The 22500-nt window shown below is 37.7% G+C and overlaps 1 long non-coding RNA gene across 1 annotated transcript in view; it reads left to right on the forward strand.

Annotated features, from left to right (window-relative positions):
* The first annotated feature begins 11352 nt into the window (after nt 1-11352).
* Nucleotides 11353-22500, forward strand: part of LOC136836702 (uncharacterized) — an 11799-nt gene continuing 651 nt past the window's right edge. Inside the window, exons 1-2 of the long non-coding RNA XR_010852447.1 lie at nt 11353-11536; nt 13064-13119. This is a non-coding gene — a long non-coding RNA (uncharacterized lncRNA). The remainder of the gene's footprint in view (nt 11537-13063; nt 13120-22500) is intronic.

Below are 22500 nucleotides of genomic sequence, written 5' to 3' on the forward strand. Positions count from 1 at the left end.
CTGGATAACCTTTGTTTTATACCGAGTGCTGTTGGAGTCGATAATAATAATAATAATAATAATAATAATAATAATAATAATAATAATAATAATAATAATAATAATAATAATAATAGCCTAATCTACTACACAAATAAATTACTACTGCAAAAAATATTTGTAATGAATTGCATACAAATCACCAACACAATACAATGTAAAATTAACATATATACGCATACAATAAAACCTGCATGAATGGATAGATTGAATGACTGATTGCCGTCTAATAGCGTCGCAACGACTGTGGTCATTGACGCTGGTAACGGTTTAATTTGTATACAAGAGTAATATGTAAATTATGATACATGACGCCAATAAACAATGTACACATAATATAATACAAGAAATAATGGTCACCCAATTATAAAATGCACATGGAAAAATCGGAACACAATAACGCTGAAAATATATAAATAACGGGAAAAATTCCAAATACTGATAAATAACGCTCCCCGGCATAGACCATACACAAATACAACGCTTGTACACCATTTTACAACGCAAATCGTCGATAAAGAATTAGTGTTTATAGTTATATCATGCAGGTAAAAAATAACACAATCTTTTCACATATTCACACCTTCAAAGAACGCGATTGTTCTTCACAGTCTTCAAGTTTGAAAATTATCGTGATAATCATTCATCTGCCAGTCAAGTCCGTATTGTAAATTTCAAATTGCATTCATCCATTTCGAGCAGAATGAATGAAGAAATACGAGACTCCAACAGCACTAGACAGCATAAAACACTCACCTCGTGAAGATAGGAACCTGGAAAGAAAAATTAAACGAAATGAAACGGAATGAAATGGAAAGAAATGACAGCGTTTGAGTCTAGAGATACACAAATCATCTCAACGGACATTTCACCTCGTAACTGTGCAACTGTCATTAATCTGGTCATTGTATGATATTGAAAATATAAATTTATGGCATTAATTTAAAAGGAAATGATATCTATGAATTATAAGGAAGATGTAGAAAATATTACGCTATTATTCTGCAGAATGATAAACTGAAACACCCTTGAAGAGTAATGGACATTTCAACTTCGGTCTCGTATATCTCTGAGAAAGTACATTTCTTTAACAAAGCCTGCGCAAAAGGAACAAATTATTGAAAAAATAGGATTGATTATAATGATTATTTAGGTACAATTGACTAAAAAAATATATGAGTTTTTTTTATAAGACTGGGTCTAATGAAAGACAAAGCTGGAGTTTGGTTTACTCAAAATCCCACAATTTTAAAAATAAATCAAATAAAAAGTCTGGCTACCGCACGCCCATACTGTTTGCATAGACTTTCCCTATCTCTAAAAGTCCTCAAAGTCTTCACACTTGTTCCTATTCCTTTGAGCTGGTTGTTTTTTAATCCTAAAACAGTCGATTCTATAAAAGCATTCACATGCTGGTATTTTTCCGGAGGTGACGACATCGCTGAACCTTTCAGCTTGCTTCTTTTCAGCCGATGCCTTGTAGTGGCAGAAAGTATATGCACCTTTTTATTTTCCATGTGAGCATCAATATGTTTTTTTTTGGCGGGGAAGCCGGGGGGGCCCTATCAGTTCAAGATGAATCTCGCTGAGAATAGTTTATGGTTGTGCCATATTAATTAAGACAAAAAAATCTGCATCTGATATTCCAGGATGATCGTAAACAGTTAACAAACTACTGCAGTATTTATGAATGCACAAGAGCGATTCAGCACCAGTACACTGTAACATGAGAAAATACTCACCAGTAAAAGAGAGCCAAACCATAAGTTCAAGAAAAATATATACTGAGCAAATGATTATAACTAGAGTAGGCCTACTTCACTATTAACTGTTAACCGAAAACTCTTACATAAAATTCCCTACTAGGAAAGGGTTCCTCATTTCCTCAATCTCAGCTAGTAAACACAATTTGCAAGTCGTCTACACACAAAAAACGAAAATACAATTCCTAAAAACCGTATATTCTCCCAAAAGAATACTTGGTTTTATTTCCTGATCCGTAGTCTAGAGTGGTTTGAGGTACTCAGAGCAACTTCTGAGAAAGCTAGTGTCCGATTCCATACGTCACTATATGCAGATCACACAAGTGTTTTGACGATTACTTATAATCACAGTCTAAGCAAATATATAACTGGATCAAAATAATTAATAATTTACTACCAAATCATAAAATGAACTGAAGAGCGCTACAGTAAATGCAATACATGTCGTCGAAGTCAGGGCTCAATTTGGGACTGGTCCCACAGAAGGAGCGATTGGCGGGTCACCCTCCGTTCCAGTGCTGGATTTTGGCGGAAATTCGTCCGAGAAACGGATGATGACGTCACACTTCGAAGATGACGGAAACGGCGGAAATTTTTTTCCGCCATGTATATTCACATGGCAAGAAAGGAAAATAGCACTTGTAGAATGAAAATTTTATACCAAAATTTTGTATTTGAGTTTTTTAACCGTTTCTACATTTATGAATGGTTTACCGATAATGAATTACGTCTGGAGTTGGGCCATCACTCACTGCCTGCCCGGAGAGAGTGACGGGAAACTTGACGAGGCAGAAACTTTGTTGTCTGTGGCCGATTTCTCAGATATCCTACCTCTATGAGGTAAGGCAAGCGTATTTTCATTTAGCCCATTCATTAATAAGCCTTTATGAAACATCATTAATAATGGAATAAATTTACGTGGTCTCAAACTTGAACAAGTACTTTGTGAATAAGATAGTGAGTTTCAAGTCGTGTAGCGCTTGTGTGAATTTTAGTAAAATATCGGTTAAACTTCTCGGTTCAATTCGGTTCTGAGAAAAGTCACTCGTTAGCGATTGACAACGAAATCATATCGAGCATTTTTGCCTTTTTTGTACGAACACAATATTAGTAATGGAATTTAGCATGGATGAAATGTGTACCGTATCTTTTGAGTGCAATTAGGCTCTGTCCTAAAGCTAGTCTGTCTACGATGGGATGAGAGAGATTCGAACAAAGCCATTAGAGCTGATGTTTTCTAGTGATTTCTGCAACCGCGACTGCAGAGAAGTAGGAGGGAGAGTGAGAATACGCAGTAAGATTTCATGAAAGGGGTCCTTTGAAAATAAACGTGAGCAAATTGAGGAGGTTATGGTGTACATTAACTAATATGGCCTTGTTCGAATCGCATGATTCTCATGCCGTCGTAACCAGCCTATAGCTGCACTATAGCAAAGGCCACCGTGCTTTGCAGCTAAGCCCCGCCCACTGACTACGTCACGACCATTCCCTGCAGCTGATTGGTTGGCAATGGTATCGAAAAGTTGGTTAATCCGTGGTTCTTTTCATCTTCATTTATTTTGCAATGGTTGTTTTACCGAACTAAAATAAATTCTGCTGGTTATCAAAAAGAAACGTTATATTAACCCCTGAAATAAAATCATAAGACACATCCCCATAAAATTGGAGTCAGGAGTGTTCCGCGATGCTGCTATGTTTAAATTGCATTGTTATTTTTCGTACATAAAATAAAAGTTTATGATAATATTTTCAATAACATTTCAATTTTCCTTGTATAAATTAAAAATTTTTTGTACAAAAAAGCTGAAAATTTTACTCTTACTTGGCTACAGAAACGTAGGTTCATGGGCCTATTCTGCTTCAACGGATCATAGACCTACTGTATACGAGGCTATATACCACTAGACTATGCAGGATGCTGTGTATGCAACAAAGTTACTTTTTACCTTTGCAAACTCGCGTTGCATAACTTGAATAATTGCTTTACATAAGCGTGAGATCATTCATTTCTCTTCTCCAACTATACATTGTATATAATGTATAGTTGGAAACTGGATTTCTGCCCACCTTTTGGATGGTGGCCTGTCTCATTAAGGAAACCAGCAGCTGCTAGGCTTACTTAAGGTTGGGCATACCAGTTCGAGACATAGGCATATATATATATATTAGGCTAAGTTCAGCCTATTTTTATCAGCTTTATGTGTTATCTCATAGCTTACTTGAAAACGTATAGGGAGGAAAAAAATGTGTTAAATGGCGTATTTATGACACAATGGCATAGAGATAAACAGGTGAAGGGTGTTTGTCACTAAATTTGTCTTACCGATGCAACATTGTTGTATGCTTAAGTATACACACACTCTCTTCGTGTAAGGCTCTAGACCTTGGTTAGGCCAGGATTACATGTGGTGGCTGGTAATAAAGTCACAAGAAAAAAAAGTCTCAATTTCGGCTAAGAAAAAAATCACGGGAAAAAAAATCACATTAATTTACAGTCTTTTGCTTATGTTTTTACGGTAAACCCCAATGGGCTTGTACTAAACACACCGCAAAGGTGGATGCATACCGGGTTAAAACCGTTGGGGGTCACTATCTAGGAAAGATTAATGTGACTTTTTTCCTGTGACTTTTTTCCAGTGACATTTTTATCTGGATTCTTCTAGGTACACTTATTTCCACAGGCACGGTTGAGTTTGCATTAAGTGTAAATCGCTCTGTGCAGCGACTGAATGGAATGGGACATAAAATTTCAGCCAAAGGCCAAACAATGGCACCTATGAGGTCATTCAGCGCTGAAAGGGAAAATGAGAAGGTTTTAAAGGTGTAACAGGAGGAAAACCTCGCAGTTGCACTATGAAACAATTGCTAGGAGAGGGTGGAAAGATGGAAGAAAGAGCATATGAATGGAAGTACAGTAAAAGCAATGAAAGGGGTTGCAGCTATGGGCCGAAGGGACGCTGCTAAGAACCTCAAGTAACGCCTACAGAGCACCGAGTGAGGAGCACTGACGGCACTACCCTTCCTACGGGATATGTAGAGATTGAAAACACAACGGCTTGGTAAAGGACGCGGCGCCACTACATCCCCGTGTCTACTTCACAGTTACTACACAAATGTGCTTCCCTCCTACGAAAATGTTTATTAGAGGAAAGCGTCAACTTTCAGTCATAGAGACTGAAAACTTAATTGAACTTGTGCACCAATTAGAGCGATTTTATGACCGGAAATTGCACCCACTACGAGAATGTAACAATGGTTAGTAACGCACGGGAGAGCAGTGATATTGTAACGGGGTGGGAGGATTTAGACGGTATCATTCAGGCATATATATATATATATATATAAATATATATATATATATATATATATGATGGGAATTACTTGATGCAACCAAGCATGAATCTTAACCTGCGGTAATATTTGTTGCTTTGCACACTAAAGCACTTTTCGTATGTTTATTAGGCGTTTTGCTTGAGAGATGGTCTCATCGTAAATATTCCCATTTTATCACAATCCACAAAGTATCACTTTTCTTAACATCAGAGAGAAGAAACTAATCCAAATATATAGGATAAGTGTTTTATTACATGGTTTGCTTACTAACATAGCCTAGACCCAATCAAAGCATATGCCAATCCTTATATCTAAGCCTACCCACAAGCGACTCATTAGTCTGCTCAACTAATACATAGATTTATTTTATGTTTTTATGGAATTTTTTTAAGTTGATGCGTCAACTTAATGCAGAATTATGCGCCTAGAATTATTTCGGATTTGATAGTGAGACTATCGCTTATATATCTGCATATTAGTGTTTGGGTTATTTTTAGTATTAACTTTACATACATATTGCGTTTTACGAAATAATAAGGTATTGCTGGATAAAATGTCCTGATGACACCTTTAGAATCCCCTCGTCACTGAAACGTTTCACTTTCCATCAGTGAAATTCTACCCACAGTCATTTGGTCATAATGAGGAAGAATTATAGATAACAGTGAATTTGTGCCTATTCCTTATTTTTCGTCACTATAATTTTTAATTTTTTTTGAGCTGTCGGTAAACTTAGGCAGGTGTTATCATTGAATGTGACCGCGGTTGGTGGAAATGGATCGAGTCTAATTATTGTGACTGGTGGAAAAGCCCATGCTACTAAAAAGACGTGGGGTTAGAGGTGGCAGTCGAGATCCATAAATGAGTGGACGCTGTAAAGTCGCGCCAGCGTCCCAACACTTCACCCAGGCCCATTTCCACCCCCAAAACCTTCACCTACCCCCCACCCCACCCCGCAGACATATACAGCACACACCTTGTTTTGTTGGAGCGTCAGCTCGGTTGCTGGAGATTTGAATTTTAACCTCTAACGGTCGCGTCTTACCAGCTTGGGGTTTCAAACCTTTTTCAACGGGTAAAATATAGAATTTAGGCCAAAAGGCCAAGCACTGGGATCTATGAGAGCATCTGCGCTGACAGGGAAATTGACAGTAATAAGATTATAAAGGTGTAACAGGAGGAAATCCTCGTAGCTGCACTATGAAACAGCTGTTAGGGAGAGGGTGGATAGGAAGATGGAAGAAGGAGAATATGAGCGGAGTTACCGTAAAAGGAATGAAAGGGGTTGCAGCTAGGGGCCGAAGGACGCTGAAAAGAACCATTAGTAATGCCTACAGTGCACCACGTGAGGTGCACTGTTGGCACTACCATCCTTTTCAGCCAGTCACGATTACATTCAAAGTTATCACCTGCTGACATTTACCGTCAGCTACAAAAAAAAAAGTTTATAGTGTCAAAAAATAAGGAACACTCAGAGATTCACTGTTATTTAGTTCTTCCCCATTGCAGGTGATTCAGGGTAAAATTACATTAATGAAAAGTTATATGTTTCATTGACGAAAACATTCATCAATAGCCACCAATTAATGTAAACGAGATATTTTATCCAACAATACCTAATTTCGTAAAATGTAACTAAGGAATGAATAATAAAAATGCCCCCAAAACTAATATACAAATATTTAAGCCATAGTCCTATTATCAAATTCAAAAACATTCCAAGCATACAATTCTGAATTACGAGCATGACAGTTGTAATTATCATCTTACCTATATTCAGAAGACGGTTGGTGTCCGTGGGTCTTGGTGAAGGGTTCTACGTAACTCCTGGAAAAAGTAAAGGAGTTTTAGTGACATCTTTAGTCAGTAAATGGTACGTAATGTTGCTTCTATAAAGTATATTGTGTATGCATGTAAGTTTCTTTGTGTAACTATTTGTGTGTTGTGTAACATTAACAGAACCTCAGTCTCCTACGTAAGGAAGTAGAATCAAGATGAATGAAATATAAAATTTAGGCCAAAAGCCAAGCGCTGGGACCCACGAGGTCATTCAATGCTGAAAGGGAAAGTGATAGTGAAGGTTTTAAAGGTATAACTGGAGGAGAACCTCGCAGCTGCGCATAAATAATGGTTAGAAAGGGTGAAAATAAGCTGGAAGAGAATATGAACGGAGGTACAGTAAAAGGAATGAAAGGGACGCTGCTCAGAACCTTAAGTAATGTTATTTTCATTAGTTAAAGCCAACTGAGCCTGAAGATGACAGTACATGGAAGTCTGAAATTGTTCCTGAGGGGAAATATTTCATTTGAAAGTTACTAGACGTTCAGCCCGCAGGGAGGCTAGTGCGTCAGTGCACCTCACGGGGTGCACTGTAGTCATTACTAAAGGTTCTTTGCAGCGTCCCTTCGGCCCGTAGCTGCAACCCCTTTCATTCCTTTTACTGTACCTCCATTCATATTATCTTTCTTCCATCTTGCTATCCACCCTCTCCTAACATATATTTCATAGTGCAACTGCGAGGTTCTCCTCTATTACGCCTTTCAAACCTACCTGCTCTCACTTTCCTTTCCAGCGCTGAATGACCTCATACGTCCCAGTGCTTGGCCTTAGGCCTAAACTCTGTATTCCATTCCTACTAAACGTTCAATGCTATTTCAGAGGATGATCCTCACAAAATTATTGTGTATTGAATTCCAGGTCGGTCTTTTTTCCTTTTGTCAACTGCTAAATTCCAAAATAAGAAGCAAGAGATTTTTTACGTTACCAAATAAGACGATGATTTAGCCATGTTCATTATAACTCATAGTCGCTCAGCTGACCTAAGCAGTAGCTTAGTACCGTGTTATTAGTCGATTGTGGTGGGTCCAATCTATGGTGCACGTTGGCATGTAACTACCAGTCTCAGGCTATGTAATATATATATATATATATATATATATATATATATATATATATATATATATATATACATACATACATACATACACATACAGTATATTTATATATATTATACACATACATTTATATATTTTTATATATATATATATATATATATATATATATATATATATATTATATGAATGTCTTTTACTGTAATACCATAGTATAATATGAAGATAAAAAGCCTTCATAAAACACTATTTGAATGTTGCAAATATAGCGTCCTGAGCACTTCCTTCTGTGGCCCTGGTCACTGGTAAAATGTGACAGATTAAATGTTACATATAGATATACACAAAGCATATGTAGTTGTGGCCACACCTGCATATGCTTTGTATATATACTCTTGTAACATTTCATCTGTCCATATTTTTTACCAGTTAACAGGGCCACAGAAGGAAGTGCTCGAAATATATGGTTGTAACGTTCAAATAGTGTTTTATGGGTCTTTTTATATATATATATATATATATATATATATATATATATATATATATATATATATATATATATATAAATATATATATATATATATATATATATATATATATATATATATATATATATATATGTATATATATATATAAATATTTATATATATATACTGTTTTTAAACTCAGTAAGATATCATTAATATAAGAAATTACTAATTTGCCTTAGAACATTAACCTATTCTTAGCTACTTATAGAATCATTGGCCTTCATTCACCTAATAACTAGCTAAGCTACTTATCGATGGCCTTCAGTTACGTGATAAATATTCCCATTATCGATTCAAACTTAATGCGTTCAGTTCAACGTCTATAAAACTAAATACGTCCACGTTCAATGAATCTCACGGATGAGACTAAGGAGGAATTGGAACGTATTAGCCTACCGTTCTGCTCAGAGACTCTCAAACCGGGAAAAATGAAACGAAACGCTTTAGTTGGTTAAGTACTGCTTCTTAAAGACTGGGAAAAAGTACGTTAATAACTCTGTAAGAACCCTCGATCTACCATTTACTCAAGATGTGAAGTAGGCCTCAGTCTAGACCGAGTTTCTTTCATCACCATTCCACAGAATCTTTTTGATACAGAAACGGTAATCACCAAGGTTTTTTTTATACCACTGGAGGAAAAACTCGCTTCATTGCGGATCTTAGACTTGAATTAAATGCTGCTCTCTCTCTCTCTCTCTCTCTCTCTCTCTCTCTCTCTCTCTCTCTTCGGTCAGTTCTTTTGACGGGAAGAAGAAAGCGTCCACAAGACATTAGCGCGTACGTGATAACTTGCGAAGTTTGCATCAAAATTCATGCCATTTTTAAACATTTTAGTTTTCTGTAAAAGAAAACTATGGTGCCGGCTTTGTCTGTCCGTCCGCCCTCAGATCTTAAAACCTTCTGAGGCTAGAGGGCTGCAAATCGGTATGTTGATCATCCACCCTTCAGTCATCAAACATACCAAATTGCAGCCCTCTAACCTTAGTAGTTTTTATTTTATTTAACGTTAAAGTTAGCCATAATCTTGCTTCTGGCAATGATATAGGATAGTTCACCACCGGGCCGTGGTTAGAGTTTCATGGGCCGCGCTCATACCGAGACCACCGAAAGATAGAACTATTTTCGGCGGCCTTGATTATACGTTGTAAGGCTATACAGAAAACTCGATTGCGCCTTAGAGACTTCGGCGCATTTTTAAACCTTTTTAATTAAACAGCAGTAAGTAACACCAACCACAGCATTAAACTTGGGTGCATTGTAAATCGTTTATGGAAGCACGCGTCGTTTCAAAAGTCAGATGCACGGAGTTGCTATATCTAAAAAGACAAACCACATTAATTTATCACGAATTCATGGAATCCACAAAAGACCGAACAAATTACCTTGAATCCTAATTATCTTGAATCCTATTTTAATGACGACCACTCCTTTATCTCGGGGCATAGCCGGGCCTTAATGAATTTCATATCCCTTAATTGCCTGTCATTTAGAAAAATATAACGTTTTTCCTACTCGGATGCAACAGATTTCAGTCTCTCTCTCTCTCTCTCTCTCTCTCTCTCTCTCTCTATATATATATATATATATATATATATATATATATATATATATATACATACATATATATATAATACAAATAAATGTCAAAGGTTGAAGATGATGACGCGAAATGTTTGCGTATTATATGAAGCACAAAAGCTAAAACACGAGATATGTAGATACGTGGAGGAAGTGGTAAAAAAGGATGGCTTCTATATGCTTTAAGATGGTTTGGTCATACAGAAAGAATACAGGGCGATGAGTTGGTGAAGGATATATCATTTGAAAGTGCTAGGAATAAGGAAACAGAAACAGTTGAAGGTACTGAAGAGAAGGCGTGCAAGATTAAATGGAGCGGGTTTTAATATATAGGAAAACCGGATTGCTTATGCACGATACAGGTTAATGGCGAAGTGCGCGCGTAAGGCTTTAACTAATCTGTTGTTGAACCTTTTATGTATGTGCACGATGTGGCTAACGCATTAGTTATCCACGATTCACTGGTGAAAGTATGATTATGACAGTGACCGTTGAGGTTTGAGGGAGAGAATACAGAATTTGGGTTAAAAGCCAAGCGCTGGGACCTATGATGTCATTCAACGCTGGCCGTGAAGTTGATTCTCTAGACTCTAGAGCCACACCCCTGTTCGAGCAAATGGCTTGACAAACCTCCCAGATGGTTTAATAAAAATTTCTCTTGGCATAAAACGTGACATTCATTACATGACCACTAAAAAGCAAAGGACAAGCACTAGATACAGTTATCATTTAAACAAAACCATCTGTTCTTCATCATGATTTAATAGCATTCAATTAGCACCCTATATTGTTAGTTGGCCGTATGGCTATAGGCCTCATTATCGCGATAACCTTTTAGTATAAAAGCTAAATTAATAACGTAGTATGAGGTGTTACGAGGTCTATTTACATAAGGTTAATGCTTATGCACCACATGATCCTATATAAAATAAAGGAAGTTGTTTATAAGCCCTCAATTTCTTTCGTCATATAAATAAAACCGCATCCCCACAGTAGCCAAGGTCCTCGTATATGCCCGTAAGAGCGCGTCCAATGACGGTTAACAATAATACGATATATTATTCACATCAAACGGTGTTCAAAAGTAAATAAAATGTAAAAAAACAAAAATAATACCTTAAAGCAGTAGAAATCAGTAAAGCTGGTGTACGTAAGACGAAAAGGCGATGACCGGCGTCTACATTTCGAATGACAACTGCTTAGTGGCGAACGTTGTTTGGGTGTAGGGAACCGAGTCTTGAAGCCCCAACCAAACTAGTCTTCGGGTGATTTAGTGAAGATAAGGACTTGTTGGTGGACGGGACTAGTGACAATTGTGCCTAGTGTATTTATAATTATTATAAGTGTATTACGTGTGGTCACATGCACCTTTTAGCGAATCCTGAAATGTCCTGAGTTTGGTGTAAGTAAAACACTAGACCTTTGTTTGGCCTACAATGTTCTTGGGCAAATGGTTAACCCTAAACCTTTCCATATACATATACATATAACTTTTGTCCTATTTGTTTCGGGCAGTTTGATATTCGTCTCAGGCTTTAGAAAACAGGAACCCGTGCTGGCATAAGGCCGGAACTAACGAGCAAACAGTAAGAAAATACCTTTAAACCGGTGATGGAAGCGTTGTTTAGCGGAAACACTAGACCTATGTTTGGCCTACAATGTTCATTGGCAAATGGTTAACCGTAAGCTATGCATTCCATATTCATATATGTATGTTCTGTTTGTTTCGGGAAGATTGATATTCACCAAGGGCCCTCGAGAACGAGAACCCGTGCTGGCATAAGACTAGATATCTTCGTAATGGCCAGGTTTGAAGTTTGTCAACATGGCGCATAGTTTCAAACCGTTAGACTCATATATTTGGATTTCGTACCTGGTTATTTTGTTGTGAAATTTTATTGAAAGCCATGGTAATTATCTGGGTATAGGGTGCTGATACCAATGTGCTAGGTCTCGTTCGCTTAAGGATAACGGTATATTAGTTAAAAAACCGGTAACTCTAGTCATGAAACGAATCAAACGATATGGAGGAAGAAGGAGCACCAAACATGTCAGTGACCTCATGCAGTTTTGATTTAGGGTGGAAGTCACGTGGTTTTCGAAATACCACTGTCTTCAAATTGATAAAATCTATCGTAGACAACACTGAAATAACAGATCGTAAGGCAGTAAATGCTTACTTTACAGGCCCAGCTGATTCATGGTATTCAGTACAAGGCAGATCGCTGTCGTACCTACTTAAAAATTTAACTTTCGTGCGGAGTAATAGCCTATGCTTTTTAAAGGTGAAAATAGTACAGGGCAAAATGATAGTCTTTCGAAAACAGGACACTTTACATCAGGTGGGGTTTAACTTTTGCTTAGGCAAAATACATAATTAATATTAAATGTATGGCTTATATGTAGGAAGTGTGAGATTGCAATTGTTCCTGTCTTGTGAATGTGTGATGGTAGGTAATTTAAAAGTTATTTCTCTTTATTTTACTTAGTATTCCCTGATTTCAGTGTAATTTTTATAATTATGACAACTATAAATATTGTTTTTCATCGTGACTGGGCCCATATCGGTCTTGTGATATTGTGAAAGTTGAAGTTTTTCCAAACACCCTCCATAGGCCTATGCTTATACACTATCCATACGTATTTCAAAATATATAATTTATACATTTGCACTCAAGTACAGCTGTTACTACAGTAATTGTTCGCTTTCCGACATGAAATTAATGCCTTAATAACTTTACATTACTCATATTTCTGTACGTATCGGCGTGCACAGATATATTACACGCATCCAGTAGTCATGCTGTGACTGCGCGCCACTGGTGGGTGTTCATTTTGGAAGACATATATGAAATGAGGTAAAATGTCGTTGAACTTTTAACAGGTAAAATTCATTCATGGGAGTAACTAAATTTCCTTTTTTTTTCAGGTGTTACGTACAACCCTACCAAGAGCCGTCACGGGTTCTTCGTTATCCAAAGATAGGTAAGACATGCAAAGCTATCCGGAATTGTATAGAGTTATTTTGGATTTGGAAATAGACGTATGGCTTATTTATATATATTTATATTTATATATATAGTTATATGTATATATATGTATATATGTGTATGTATATATATACATATATATAATGTATTTATTTATGGGTAATTTGCACCATTTACCTCTGTTACTCATCTGCTAAAAAGCTGGTTACCAAACGAGGGTAATATATAAAACAGTTCCGTCTATTGCTTTACATCACTTTATGCTTACTTGAACAAGAATCTCTCCATCAGTGAAACGTTTTATATATCATGAATGAAATTTTTTTAGTCTCATGCTAATCAAGGAGAGACACTAGATTTAGCAGTGAATAATTGTTATTATCGTGTGTGCGTGTGTGTGTGTTAGAGACCTCGTTTTTATCAGAAATATATAGGATCAGTTTTGGAAATATCTGTATAGATGACAGCAGGTGAGTTATACACAGATAACAAAAGGTATATACCTGGAATGTCAGGTGATTCACCTTACCTGTTGAGGCTTTGATTAGATCCACCCACTTTCCGGGCATCAAAGGCATATTTCCTGTAAGGGACATAAAAATGAGATGGGGAAGCTTTTGAATTCTGACTGAATGCACGCGTTTCATTCGAATGGTGAGTCAGCGTTTTTATTTTTATTTATTTTTTGGTTGGGTTCAGATTATTCACTTGTAAATGAAGGTATTTATTACCGTTCTTTTATAGGTCAGGTTAATTGCAGACACCTGTGTTTTCAACGAAATCGGTCTCGTAAAGCAATTTTCGGCTTTTTCAGTTGGGAACAATAATGTCTTCTGCTAATTAGGTTGATGTATGAAATGATAATTAGATACGTTGTTTTCAGCATGAAAAATCTAATAAAAAAATTAAAGAAATTCTTACCGTCAAGATTAGACTCTAACTTAAGGTAAGGTCGAGAAGACAAGTTCCAACCACAGAGACGTTATGTACCGACCTGGAGTTAAGACCAGTGCAATGTACTTTCATTCTGTACATTCATACAGTCCCCAGTGATGAGAGGGGCTAGTCCGGGGCAGGACGACGGTATGTTTAAAAGTGGAGTTCATTACCAAGAGAGTGTTGTTACACACAGAAAAAGATAATTGTACTGGCACACATTGCGCTTCATGATCTGCATGTACAGAACGCCTTTCGTACGCGTATTATTATTATTATTATTATTATTATTATTATTATTATTATTATTATTATTATTATTATTGAAAGGATGAACTCTATTCATTATGGAACAAGCCATTGACTTGAAATTCAAGCTTCCAAAGAATATGGTGCTCATTCGAACAGAGGCAAAGGGGAAATATTGGAAGACGAGATCAGCTATTAGAAAAACAGACATATCAACAAATAAATAAAAATGTAAGTAAATGTAAAATATGCTCTTGACAGTGTCACGTTCTGTTGAGTATCGTACATTTTTCTCATCCAGATTGGAAGTCATGATTGCGTATCAGACACGTTTCTGTTCAAGTGCAAATTCTGCGCTGATTTCAATGACTGAAGCCAGATTGAGATAGCCTGTGAAGCTGATAATCAAGAACGACCCCCCTTCACTGTTGCAAGCATTCAGGGAGCCAGGGAATTCACGTAGGAAATCGTCTGTGGAAATTCCTTTGGAGTCAGGGAATTCATGTAAGGGATCGTCTAGGGAAATTCCTTTAGAGTCAGTGAATTCGTGTAGGGAATCGTCTTTGGAAATTCCTTTGGAGTCAGGGAATTCATGAAGGGAATCGTCTGTGGAATTTCCTTTGGAGTCAGTGAATTCATGAAGGGAATTGTGGAAATTCCTTTGGAGTCAGGGAATCATGTAGGGAATCGTGTGGAAATTCCCTTGGAGTCAGAATTCATGTAAGGGATCGTCTAGGGAAAGTCCTCTAGATGAGATTATTGAATACCCGTTTACAGGCTTCTGTCGAAGCGAGCAATCAACCCCCCCCCGCCTTATCTTCCACGCCCCGTCAAAGGTATTTTATCCACATCAGGATCTTGCCCAAAGTCTAATCATCCTGTATGTGGGTAGTGTCGTCAGTACACCTCACTCGGTGCACTGTAGGCATTACCTAAGGTTTTTTGCAGCGTCCCTTCGGCCCCAAGCTACAAACCCCTTTCATTCCTATTACTGTACCTCCGTTCCTATTCTCTTTCTTCCATCTTACTGTCCACTCTCTCCTAACAATTGATTCACAGTGTAACTGCGAGGTTTTCTTCCTGTTACACATTTCAAACCTTTACTTTCAATTTCCCTTTCATTGCTGAATGATCTCATAGGTCCCAGCGCTTGGCCTTTGGCCTAAATTCTGTATTCCATCCTTAAGTCTAATCTTTACTTGAGTACTTGGCAGTCATGCGGTCCAACTTTGGTCAGAATTTCGTAAGAATCTATAACTTGCTGAGAGAATTCTGCCAACAAGCAAACTAACCGCTCCGAAAACCTATTATCGTTTGCATATTAATATCCAAGGTCTAGAGTCCAGTGGTTCTCAACCTGGGGGGCGTCAGCAATTTCCAGGGGGAGCGCGAGCCCTGGAGAAAAATTAAAAATTCTCTAATTGTATTCGTTATTCTCTTAACAAGAGTCACCAAGAGTAGAGTCAAGTTTCTCACTAATTCATTCTCAAAAGAATAAAAACACCCCTTCTCTTTCTCTTTTTTCCATTTGCCTTGAAATCTGGGAGGGATTTTACCCATAGATGCAAGGGGGACGTGGAGGGAAAGACCAACTCTTAGAGGGGGCGTGGCAATAAAAAGGTTAAGAACCACTGGTCTACACCTTGTTAATATCCATCCTTTTTGATGATTTAACGCTCATGAAGGTTTCCCTAATTCAAGGTCACGTTCGGCTCGATTCCCGAAACTGCCGTATAAAGGAACAGGATGAACGTGACCTTAAAAACGCAGTATACCTTTGACCTTTGTAGTGAAATTTGTGTTGGGTCTCACTTTGTGTATAGAGAGAGAGAGGGAGAAATGCAACGTATAGGTGAATGGCGCAGCGTTTATAGAGGGCTTTGAGAAACTGATGAATAGCCTCTATAAGCAAACAAACAAACAATGACGACAAAACCTCATCCGTGTGTAGCTCAGGCGAGCTAAAAACGGGGGTGCGGGCCTCGGCGAGGTAATCCTTGAACCATAAGAATGAAACCATCCGTCAGTCACATTTATGGGGTTGCTAAATAAAGCGTTCCCGACCTTCTTCTTCTTCTTCTTCTTCTTCTTCTTCTTTTAACGTGCTTTTTTTCCCATTTGTATTCCCGACCATTGACACACTTCTGACTGTCTTACATTATAAAGGTTCTTTTGGAATGACGGTAAGGTTTGAGAGAGAGAGAGAGAGAGAGAGAGAGAGAGAGAGAGAGAGAGAGAGAGAAAGCACAGACCAAGGTACCTTCATCCTGCGTGCTTATATAGAGGCGTAAGTAAGAGAGGCTTGCCCAGGCTTAATAACGAAGACTATCTTTGTTACAAACGGGGAGGAAGCATAATGGCAATACATTTAGTTTTCATTAGATATGGACACTCACGTACATGTACTTTATTCGAAACTGTGCACTTAAATCAGTGGGCTTACTTCTCTCCAAAACTACGAAGCGTTTTATTTTTCAATTAACAGTAAATTCAGTCTCTCCATATCTCTGTCCAGGTATTAAATGCTGAAACTCGCTCGCCTTCGCATAAGAAATAAGAGTGTTAGATGTAGCTCCTTTTTAAACTGCCGCAGGAAGCGGGTTGCTTCTTTGAAGCATAAGACATGTAGAAGCAGAAGCATATTTATATCGCTTTCCCCCCGTCTGACCTGAAGGCAGGAGGGGTGAGAGGTATAAATAAAAGAACTATTCTTATACTTAATAACCTCTTAAATCCTGTAGCCAATAAATCAAATCAAAGATTAAACTTAGAAGTGCGAAGTATTGAGGTTAAACTGATTTTTGAGCTATGGAGAGAAGTGACCTGGTTTTAAACGTCGGAGATATTTGTGGAACTCATAATCAGATGTTAATGATATACGCGGTTTGGTTGTGTTAGTTCCCACAGACGAGATATAAAGTTTCTTCTTTGGTTAATTATATACTGACTGGTTCGCTGTTTATCGTCAAAGAATTTTTTAAAAACTGAAGTTATATGACAACTTTCTCATACGTTCTACTCTTATTCACCTTGTAATTTAATAACAGGTTCGTCAACAGTAATTTCCGTAGCGAAATTTTGATTAGTAGTTTATAACAAAGTGTTTATCAAATTTCTAATCGTTTTAGCGGAAATCCATAGCTTCCTGACTTTCGTTTTTGACTCTCTAGGGCTTCATGAATCATTTCCTCCAGTCCTTGATCCTTTTATTTATTTCATTTCCCTTTCATTTCATTTCGTTTCGTAAATGATTGTTTGTGGCCGGGAAGCGACTGGTAATTATGGGTTCTTTGTTGGCTGAACGAGATGAGTCGGCCGCAAGAATTTTTAATATATTTTCAATTAAGCGTTTCGTTTGGTTTATATTGGATTCGTTTAAAAGGACGAAATATTCACATTACAGTTTACTAAAATATAGAATTTTCCTCAATTTATAACCACAGTTGGCGTGTAAAGGTATTTATTGATGATGTTTAATTGTCGATGTTTTTCAGTTTTCATGTAAATGATTTTAGAACTCTCATTTCACTTGTGAGGTTATGTGGTTTTTAAATACATGAGGAAGATTTCATACGTGTTTTGTAGAAATATTCAAGGTTTTGTTCTTGTATAAATTTTCTACGTTCTTTGAAGATATTCTTTACGTTCATTGTGTAAAAATGTTTTGCTTTCTTTGTAGAAATGTTCCTCGTTATTCGTACAAATTTTCTACGTTCTTCGTAGACATTTTATACGTTCTTTGTAGAAAATTTCTTCGTTCTTTATAGAAACTGGTAGGGTTTTTGTAAAATTTTTCTCTTTTCTGTATGGAAATTTTCTGCGTAACTTTGTAGAGATTTTCTACACTCTTTGCAGAAATTTTCTAATGTCTAAGTCGAAATTTTCAACGTTCTTTGTAGACATTTTCTACGTTCTTTGCAGAAATTTTACACGCTCTATGTAGAAACTTTCTGCGTTCTTTGCAGAAATTTTGCAACCTCTTTGCAGAAATTTTCCACGGTTTTTGTAGAAATGATAGATTCAAAAGTCAACCAAGTAAATCATAACTTTCTAAACCCTACAGGGGCCATTAGACTAGTGAAGCCATACTGGAAAAAATCACGGTAATATAAGAGAATGTCGGGAAGGCTTTCCTCACTCTAGAGACGTTACGTACCACCCCTAAGCCCAGACTAACGTACCTTCATTCTGCCTGGTTGGATACAGTCCAGTTTTGAGAAATGGTGACCATGGGCTGGACAAAAAAAAAAAAAAAGTATACTTTAGTATAAAAAAAATACCTGGACACAACAAGACCAATAGAGACAAGGTCTACCCAATTGGGGGGAGTCGCCCCCCACCTGGGGATAACTACGTAGGCGATGACGTATCTTAGAGGTACCTGCTCATTACGGCAATTCACCTCCTGACGCAATAAGGAGGTAGACGAAGCTCCGCCTACATGGGGGCGTTTGAGGGGAAGTGAGCAGACCTTCTCTTTCTCTTGGCCTTGGTACTTTCATTCTGCCTGCTTGGATAGAGGGCATTGTTGAGAAATGGTACCCTGGGATCACGGGCGGACTAGGGGTGGTACCTGGGCACGTACCTCCCCCCATGAAAAATAATGACAAAATAATAATATTGAAGATTTAGATAATAATAACGTAAATGAGAAATATAAAAATAGGAACAAATAAAAATCTATTATAGAAATAATAATATATATATATATATATATATATATATATATATATATATATATATATATATATATATATATATATATATATATAAATATATATATGTATGTATGTATGAATGATATGAAAATTGGTCCCAGCCCCCCCCCCACACCATGAAATTTTCCTGGGTCCGCTAGTGCCTGGGAAGGACAAAAAAAAAAGGTATACTTTAGCGTAAAAAATACCTGAAAACAATACCACATAAAGTCTCCTTTATCGTGCCGAGGCAGTTATTACTTTCCCTCAATCCGTCGCATCGATATTCAAGAGAATTCTGACTCTTCAATCCAAGGTTAAATCTGGAGTCTCGGATCTACCGTAATATGCATATTGAGATGCTGGCTGGCCTATAGGGAATCGATGGGAGATGCGTACTTGGTAGAACACGTGTCACATGAAGGAGCAACTTTTTCTTTTAGTTTTTGTTAGTAAGTGGAAATGCTTCTTCGACTCGGTGAATGAATAAATGAAGAAATGGATAAATATTGGAATAAAGAAATGTAAAATTGAGCTTCGTTGACAAATGCTTCTCTGCTAATCGTAGTGCTGTGCTTCTCTCTCTCTCTCTCTCTCTCTCTCTCTCTCTCTCTCTCTCTCTCTCTCTCTTGTTTGGTTGTTTGTCAGTTGTGTCTCTCAGGGACATAAGTCACCTGTGGAAATGTTTCGTCGACTTAGTGAATGAATAAATAAAGAAATGGATAAATAATGAAATAAAGAGATAAAAATTGAGCTTTGCTGACAAATGGTTGTCAGGTAATCGTATTACAATGCTTCTCTCTCTCTCTCTCTCTCTCTCTCTCTCTCTGTGTTTGTTTGTCAATTGTGTCTCTCAGAAACTTAAGTCACCTGTAAAGAATAATAAAAAATTAGCAATATTAAAGACCACTGTCACATCTTTCAGAAACATCTGTCGCTGTAAAACAGTCAAACTGACGTTATTTTCTATTAAAATTTAAGACATTTAATGAAAGTTAACACCTATTCTGAGTCTCCTCCACCTGAAAATGGATCGAAAAAATACTCGTTAAAAAGTAAAGTGAAAAAATGCGCCGAAGTTTCTTCGGCGCAACCGAGTTTCTGTGCAGCCGTTACAGCGTATAATCAAGGCCACCAAGAATAGATCTATCTTTCGGTGGCCTCAGTATAATGCTGTATGAGCCGCAGCCCATGAAACTTTAACCACGGCCCTGTGGTGGCCTATCCCACATCGTTGCTAGAAGTACGGTTATGGCTAATTTTAATCTTAAATAAAATAAAATATACTTAGGCTAGAGGGCTGCAATTTGGTACGTTCGATTATTGGAGGCTGAATGATCATCATACCAATTTGCAGCCCTCTAGCCTCAGTAGCCGTTAAGATCTGAGGGCCGACAGAATAAAGTGCGGACGGACAGACGAAGCCGACACAATAGCTTTCTTTTGCAGAAAACTAAAAATGAATATTTTCCGATCTCAAATTGAAGACCAGGCATGTATTAGCAACGTAGCTTTAAAAGATATATTGAGAGAATGTGGGCGTTTATGATAATCGCCTTGGCAGAAGCCTTGAGGCTGAAAATAGAGGCGAATAGTTGGTGTCTGATATACACGAAAGCGCAGGAAGAAAGTCTCGTGTAAAACGGATGGTAAATTAAGATAATGAATGACTCATTTCAGTCATTTTATCCTAAGATATAATCTTAATTGCGAAAGAAAAGATTTAATTGGCGATTTATCAAGACTTTAGTGGACGTGATCAGGGTCGTTTTTATTTGCAAAAAAAAAAAAAAAAAAAATTACATAGCCTTCGAAACGAAAGAAGGAACATAAAATCACGATGAACTGAACCCCGTAAGGAGGTAGTGCCGTCAGTGCGCCTCATGCGGTGCACTGTAGACATTGCTTTAAGGTTCTTTGCAGCGTGCCTTTGCTGCAACCCCTGTCGTTCCTTTTACTGTACCTCCGTTCATATTCTCTTTCTTCCACCTTGCTGCCCACCCTTTTCATAACAGTTGATTCATGGTGCAGACGAGGTTTTCAATTCCTGTTTACACCTTTCAGACCTCATAGGTCCCAGTGCTTGGCCTCTGGCCTAAATTCTATATTCAGTTCAATTCAACGATGAACTGAAATTTTAACAAATGACTGCAGTTATGAGAAATGCAGATGACAATGCTCATCATACAAGAGAAACTATTTTAGAATATTATTTTACTTGTACAAACCTTCCTCTCCTCGTGAGATGCTTCCATTGAATTTTCTGTCAGACAAAACTTCCTTTTTTTAACGACGTGTCCGTAACTTTCTGTAGTCTTTTAACTAGATAACGAGTATTATTGATAGAAAGATACAGGCTTACACCTCAATTTTTGTAGGAGGAAAAATTCTGCTAGACTTTCAGTGACGAGACGAAAAGACACACGAAGTATCATTCTCTCTCTCTCTCTCTCTCTCAACCTGAACTGAGCCGGCAGCAGGACTTAATAAGTGAGAACGCTGCTTAAAATATACAAGGAAAAATGTTTACGTCGGTAATTTTACAGTACGTTGAAATGAAAAAAAAAAAAAACTCTGTCTAGTTAAGTTCTCGGTCTGGTGATCAAAAACCCATCCTTTGCATCAGAGGCCTGTGGCGAAAAAAAAAAAAAAAAAACGTAGCCGTAAAGGAACCAAATCCAAAATTAAAAATGTTTGGCTTTGGGGGCCACCGGAATAAAAATGGCTTCGTATAAAAAAATAAAAAAACCTGATCCAGTCAAAATGAGAATGCCTGGTTACACAGCAGTACATCGTCAGCAGAGCCATTCTGATTGGCGGGCAGCGCGCTGGGAACGATGCGTGGAGGGAATTAACGTAATATCTTTGAGGGATTGCGTAAACAAGGGTACTGTGTCCCGTGGGGGGGAGTGCCGTCAGTGTACCTCATGCGGTGCACTGTAGGCATTACCTAAGGTTCTTTGCAACCACTTTCCTTCCTTCTACTGTTCCTCCTCTCATATTCTCTTTCTTCCATCTTACTTTCCACCCTCTCCTAACAGTTGATTCATAGTGCGACTGCGAGGTTTTCCTCCTGTTACGCCTTTCATACCTTCTTACTGTCAGTTTCCGCGTCAGCGCTGAATGACCTCATTGGTCCCGGCGCTTGGCCCTTGGCCTGAATTCTGTATTTAATTCAATTCAGTACAAGGGTACTGTATGACGTCATTAAATGCAAGACTGCATCGCATCTACAGTTAAGATTTAAATCATTTGTAACTGACGTCCGAGTAATTACAATTTCTTCTTCAGTCTCACCTTCCTGAAAACCTCTTCCCGTAGAGGGGTAGTGCCGTCAGTGCTCCTACGTGGTGGACTGTAGGCATTACTTGGCGTTCTTTGCGGCGTCCCTTCGACCCTTAGCTGCAGCCCCTTTCATTCCTTTCATTCATTATCTCTTTCTTCCATCTTACTTTCCATCCTCTCCAAACGATTGCTTCAATAGTTCAAGCCCT

This window comes from Macrobrachium rosenbergii, chromosome 56 (genome assembly GCF_040412425.1).
Source record: "Macrobrachium rosenbergii isolate ZJJX-2024 chromosome 56, ASM4041242v1, whole genome shotgun sequence".
Taxonomy (NCBI): Eukaryota; Metazoa; Arthropoda; class Malacostraca; order Decapoda; family Palaemonidae; genus Macrobrachium; species Macrobrachium rosenbergii.